The sequence below is a fragment of the Oncorhynchus gorbuscha genome, linkage group LG19, assembly GCF_021184085.1.
Source record: "Oncorhynchus gorbuscha isolate QuinsamMale2020 ecotype Even-year linkage group LG19, OgorEven_v1.0, whole genome shotgun sequence".
In the NCBI taxonomy this organism is placed as follows: Eukaryota; Metazoa; Chordata; class Actinopteri; order Salmoniformes; family Salmonidae; genus Oncorhynchus; species Oncorhynchus gorbuscha.
The window spans coordinates 71,359,444-71,366,572 of record NC_060191.1 but is presented as its reverse complement, the minus strand read 5'-3'; positions in this window follow the sequence as shown (position 1 = coordinate 71,366,572).

The following is a 7,129-nucleotide window of genomic DNA, read 5'->3' as shown; positions in this document are numbered from 1 at the left end:
CGACACAAACTACTGCAGCATAAATACTGGAGGCTGAGACAGGAGGGGTCAGGAGACACTGTGGCCCCATCCGAGGACACCCCCGGACAGGGCCAAACAGGAAGGATATAACCCCCCCCCCCACTTTGCCAAAGCACAGCCCCCATACCACTAGAGGGATATCTTCAACCACCAACCTACCATCCTGAGACAAGGCTGAGTATAGCCCACAAAGATCTCCGCCATGGCCCAACCCAAGGGGGGCGCCAACCCAGACAGGATGACCACATCAGTGAATCAACCCACTCAGGTGACGCACCCCTTCCAGGGACGGCATGAGAGATCCCCAGTAAGCCAGTGACTCAGCCCCTGTAATAGGGTTAGAGGCAGAGAATCCCAGTGGAAAGAGGGGAACCGGCCAGGCAGAGACAGCAAGGGCAGTTCGTCACTCCAGAGCCTTTCCGTTCACCTTCCCACTCCTGGGCCAGACTACACTCAATCATATGACCCACTGAAGAGATGAGTCTTCAGTAAAAACTTAAAGGTTGAGACCGAGTTTGTGTCTCTGACATGGGTAGGCAGACCGTTCCATAAAAATGGAGCTCTATAGGAGAAAGCCCTGCCTCCAGCTGCTTGCTTAAAAATTCTAGGGACAATTAGGAGGCCTGCGTCTTGTGACCGTAGCGTACGTGTATGTATGTACGGCAGGACCAAATCAGATAGGTAGGTAGGAGCAAGCCCATGTAATGCTTTGTAGGTTAGCAGTAAAACCTTGAAATCAGCCCTTGCTTTGACAGGAAGCCAGTGTAGGGAGGCTAGCACTGGAGTAATATCAGGATTCTAGCAGCCATATTTAGCACTAACTGAAGTTTATTTAGTGCTTTATCTGGGTAGCCGGAAAGTAGAGCATTGCAGTAGTCTAACCTAGAAGTGAAAAAGCATGGATTAATTTTTCTGCATCATCTTTGGACAGAAAGTTTCTGATTTTTGCAATGTTACGTAGATGGAAAAAAGCTGTCCTTGAAATGGTCTTGATATGTTCTTCAAAAGCGAGATCAGGATCCAGAGTAACGCAGAGGTCCTTCACAGTTTTATCTGAGACGACTGTACAACCATTAAGATTAATTGTCAGATTCAACAGAAGATCTCTTTGTTTCTTGGGACCTAGAACAAGCATCTCTGTTTTGTCCGAATTTAAAAGTAGGAAGTTTGCAGCCATCCACTTCCTTATGTCTGAAACACATGCTTCTAGCAAGGGCAATTTTGGGGCTTCACCATGTTTCATTGAAATGTACAGCTGTATGTCATCAGCATAGCAGTGAAAGTTAAAATTATGTTTTTGAATGACATCCCCAATAAGTAAAATATATAGTGAAAACAATAGTAGTCCTAAAACGGAACCTTGAGGAACACCGAAATTTACAGTTGATTTGTCAAGAGGACAAACCATTCACAGAGACAAACTGATATCTTTCCGACAGATAAGATCTAAACCAGGCCAGAACTTGTCCGTGGTCACCTGACTGAGGCCCCTCTTAATGGTCTGACTGCTCGTCTATAGTAGAGCAGGGATAGATGGCTTTATCTGATTCTTAGTGCTGAGTGATTTGAGGTTGGTTCAGATTTGTAAAAAAAAAAAAAACACTGTTTTTAATTTCGGTTTAGATTTTTTTTTAAACAATGGGTTAAAGGAATTGTGGGTGGAATGCTAAGAACGCCTAATAAAACAATTGATGGTAGTGCCCATTACTGCCACTAACCATCACTTATTCACATTACTTAAATCAAATATATTTGGTTCTGTATATTACATATTTTGTTAATAGTATGATAATGAATTTATTATTTCATAAAAACCCCAGTGATGGTTGGCTAGTGACTGCCTTTTGTAGCTTATCACTATAAAGTCGTCCTGAGTGGCGCAGCGGTCTAAGGCACTGCATCTCAGTGCAAGAGACGTCACTATAATACCTGGTTAGAATCCAGGCTGTATCACATCCGGCCGTGATTGGGAGTCCCATAGGGCGGCGCACAATTGACCCAGCGTCATCCAGAGTAGGCCGTCATTGTAAATAAGAATTTGTTTTTAACTGTCTTGCCGAGTTAAATAAAAAATAAAATTCACATTACTTTAATTTTGGTTGTGTGTGTAATTGTTGCTTCTGTCAGTCTTCTCGCCCTAACCTGGGCTCGAACCAGGGACCCTCTGAACACATCAACAACTGCCGCCCACGAAGCCTTTGTTACCTATCGCTCCACGAAAGCCGCTGCGCTTGCAGAGCAAGCGAAACAGCTTCAAGGTCTCAGAGCGGGTGACGTCACCGATTTTTGAAACGCTACTTGTAGGCATCGCTAACTAGCTAGCCATTTCACACGGGGTACATTTATTTCAGTTGACTGATTTCCTTCTATCAACTGTACCTCAGTAAAGTTTTTTTTTGTTCAAAAATTTAAGTTATAAGCCATTTACGTTTTTATACATTTTTTTCAGTTCAGTATAAATATATTTTAAGTTATAAGCTTTTGGTTTTTCCATTTACGTTTTGAGGTTGGACTTTAGCATTAAAGCTTGTTAGCGTGTACTGCGCACTGATTGGTGTCACCTCATTAGTCAGTATGTGTTAACCTGTGCTGCTCGCCATCTCATTAGTGGGAAGGTATTGGAACCTGTGCTGCTTGCCATCTCGTTAGTGGGAAGGTATTGGAACCTGTGCTGCTCGCCATCTCATTAGTGGGAAGGTGTTGGAACCTGTGCTGCTCGCCATCTCATTAGTGGGAAGGTGTTGGAACCTGTGCTGCTTGCCATCTCATTAGTGGGAAGGTGTTGGAACCTGTGCTGCTTGCCATCTCATTAGTGGGAAGGTGTTGGAACCTGTGCTGCTCGCCATCTCATTAGTGGGAAGGTATTGGAACCTGTGCTGCTCGCCATCTCGTTAGTGGGAAGGTGTTGAAACCTGTGCTGCTCGCCATCTCATTAGTGGGAAGGTGTTGGAACCTGTGCTGGCCCAGTTGCTATTTAAGAGTGTCTGGCCCAGTTGCTATTTAAGAGTGTCTGGCCCAGTTGCTATTTAAGAGTGTCTGGCCCAGTTGCTATTTAAGAGTGTCTGGCCCAGTTGCTATTTAAGAGTGTCTGGCCCAGTTGCTATTTAAGAGTGTCTGGCCCAGTTGCTATTTAAGAGTGTCTGGCCCAGTGTTCCAGTTGTCTTGATAGAGGGTTATTAACACCTTTTTAGTTGGCTCTCCCTATTATGATTTCTAGACAAATAATCCTTGATCTGATTTTCATTTTGCTCCACGTTTTTGGTTTGCTTCCTGTCTTTATTACGCTTGGTTAGGGTTTTTCTTTTTGTTTGTCTAAGTTCTATTTGTTGTTACTCGTCAACATTCAGGGGAACCCCTCATGAGTGTCTTTCAGAAACCCTCCTAAAACCCCACCACCCAAAATGTGGTGAGTAGACTCAAAGAGAGAGAAAATAGTTGAACAGTTTTGAAAAAATTAATTTCTTTAAAAATGAAGTGTGAGCTAGCTAGCACTATAGCTAGCTAGCTATATTTCGTTTTATTTTTTTCCCATCCTCTTTCACTTAGCAAGTTTAGCCTACTCAAACCCCTGGCTCAAACAGAGAGGGATGTTATGTTTGCTAGCTGGCTAAGGCTATCCAACAGAGAGGGATGTTATGTTAGCTAGCTGGCTAAAGCTATCCAACAGAGAGGGATGTTATGTTAGCTAGCTGGCTAAAGCTATCCAACAGAGAGGGATGCTATGTTAGCTAGCTGGCTAAAGCTATCCAACAGAGAGGGATGCTATGTTAGCTAGCTGGCTAAAGCTATCCAACAGAGAGGATGTTATGTTAGCTAGCTGGCTAAAGCTATCCAACAGAGAGGATGTTATGTTAGCTAGCTGGCTAAAGCTATCCAACAGAGAGGGATGCTATGTTAGCTAGCTGGCTAAAGCTATCCAACAGAGAGGGATGTTATGTTAGCTAGCTGGCTAAAGCTATCCAACAGAAGAGGGATGTTATGTTAGCTAGCTGGCTAAAGCTATCCAACAGAGGGGGATGTTATGTTAGCTAGCTGGCTAAAGCTATCCAACAGAGAGGGATGTTATGTTAGCTAGCTGGCTAAAGCTATCCAACAGAGAGGGATGTTATGTTAGCTAGCTGGCTAAAGCTATCCAACAGAGAGGATGTTATGTTAGCTAGCTGGCTAAGGCTATCCAACAGAGGGGATGTTATGTTAGCTAGCTGGCTAAAGCTATCCAACAGAGAGGGATGTTATGTTAGCTAGCTGGCTAAAGCTATCCAACAGAGAGGATGCTATGTTAGCTAGCTGGCTAAAGCTATCCAACAGAGAGGATGCTATGTTAGCTAGCTGGCTAAAGCTATCCAACAGAGAGGGATGTTATGTTAGCTAGCTGGCTAAGGCTGTTTAACACTGGAACTGTTCAAAGTCGAGGTAAACTTTTGGTTTTATTAATGTATTGCCACTGAGCCAACTGGAACTGCTAAAATGCTTGCTGACTGTACACTGTACTGCATGATTGTCGCAGATTTACCAACGCATTAGTTCTAGTAGCTATGTTGACTAGCTATGACATTAGCTAGTATGGTGACAACGATGTAGGCTGTGTGTAGCGGTTATGATATGAAGGCTTGGCAAGGTTTTCTTTCTTCTCCTGGTCACAGACAGCTGATGTGTTGTTCACTGAAGTCCACAAGCAAAGGGAAAAGGTGAGAGGAGGAGAGCACGTAGACGCGAGAAGGAATTCTACAATGAGCAAAATGATCATGTTGTTTGTATGTGGCTGCTATGGAAGTGAACTGTGTTTGCGTGTGATCAGGGGTGTATTCATTCTGCCGATTCTGTTGCGGGGACATTTTAAAATGGAAGCAAACGGAACAGAACGGGGATAGACATACTCGAAGTTGTCCAATAGAAACTCTCGCTTGCATCTGTTGGACTAATGATTACACTCTAGATCAGCTCTCTACCTGTGCACTTACGTTGTCATCTTTCATTCATAGGCTAGGTTGTAGCAACCTCCATGATGGCTATAGGGAACATTTTGAGTATCATGTAGTAGCCTAAACGTATCGATGTTACGCTGAACTGGGTGAAGGGAATATGAATGACAGTCATCCAATATGCTGTAATACCGCCAGTGTCGGGAACAAAGAGCTGCGGAAGTTTGTTGTCACGCAAGTGGTCAACAGCACCCTCTTTGTCCCAATGGGCTTTATGTGTCGGTCTGCTCAATTACTCCACCCAGGATCTGTGGTCAACAGCACCAGTTATGTGGGCTATATGTTGCTGTTTGCCCTGTTACATTGGTGCGGCAGCGTAGCCTAGTGGTTAGAGTGTTGGACTAGTAACTGGAAGGTTGCGAGTTCAAACCCCGAGCTGACAAGGTACAAATCTGTCGTTCTGCCCCTGAACAGGCAGTTAACCCGCTGTTGCCAGGCAGTCATTGAAAATAAGAATGTGTTCTTAACTGACTTGCCTGGTTAAATAAAGGTAAAATAAATTTGAAAAAGTTACCCAGGCTCTGTGGTCAACAGCACCCGTTATGACACATGTCTCTGTTCTTCCATCTGTTTTTCTTTCGTGAATTCAGACGAGCTGTTTAAAGGAGAAATCCCTAGTGTCTACATGGTAGAACAGTACAAACCTCAGTCTCATTCTTCTTTGTGTGCTCCTCTCTGACAGTGCGGTGTAGCTAGGCCAAATGTTAGCCTGTGGTTTGGCTTCTGACGCCTTCACTGGCAGCCATGTCGTTTTTGACACTCCTGTTATTCCTTCACTGAGCAGCCATGTCGAGACACTCCCTGAGTTTTGACACTCCCTGTTATTCCTTCACTGAGCAGCCATGTCGAGACGAGTTTTGACACTCCCTGTTATTCCTTCACTGAGCAGCCATGTCGAGACTAGTTTTGACAGCTCCTAGTTTTGACACTCCCTGTTATTCCTTCACTGAGCAGCCATCTCCCTCTCACTATAACACAAGGACACTGCTACTGTCAGGGCCGAGGATATGAAACTCTCCCCTACTCACTGATACTGTGTCAGAGAACATTTTTAAAATCCTGTTTAGGGTTGGGGCAGGTTAATCTGATCCTAGATCTGTGGTTAGGGGCAATGTCTGTTTGGCCTCTCAGCGGTGTCAAATGGAATTCTGGACATTTTTACTTTTAAATTTCCTTCAGCCCCAGGTTGTGGGATCCACGCGGGTTGTCATGGCTACACAATGTTTTGTTTGACAAGTGCATGGATAATGGAATGATGACACAGCTGGCTCCGCCCATTCAGTAGTGCGTGTGTCTCCCCCTCACTTCCTGCTAAAAGCCACAGAGGACTAAATTTACCCAGAAAGACTGAGTGTGTGTGACTGTGTGTGACTGTGTGTGACTGTGTGTGACTGTGTGTGACTGTGTGTGACTGTGTGTGACTGTGTGTGACTGTGTGTGTTGGTAACGGTGGGCAGGAGAGACACAGCAGTATAAACAGAAGGGCATATTATTCTCTGGAGTTGAGAGGCTGAGAGAAGAGGGGAAATAACAGGCCTCCGATTCCCCCAGAGTCTGTTTCCGTGTCGAAGTGTGAAGGATTCAATAGAGCACTTCTGATGAATCATCCCAGTAATGAAGTGTTGGTCAATAGAGGACCTCTGTAGCATACAGAACTGGGGAGGTGATCGTGGACTTTAGGAAACAGCAGAGGGAACACCCCCCTATCCACATCGATGGAACAGTAGTGGAGAGGGTAGTAAGTGTTGTCAATAGAGGACCTCTGTAGCATACAGAACTGGTCCTAGATGAAGCTCTAGTGTGTGGGGGTGACTGTCGGTACTATAGCTGTGTGTGGGGGGACTGTCGGTACTATAGCCGCGTGTGGGGGTGACTGTCGGTACTATAGCCGCGTGTGGGGGGACTGTCGGTACTATAGCCGCGTGTGGGGACTGTCGGTACTATAGCCGCGTGGGGGGTGACTGTCGGTACTATAGCCGCGTGTGGGGGGACTGTCTGTACTATAGCCGCGTGTGGGGGGACTGTCGGTACTATAGCCGCGTGTGGGGGGACTGTCGGTACTATAGCCGCGTGTGGGGGGACTGTCGGTACTATAGCCGCGTGTGGGGGACTGTCGGTACTATAGC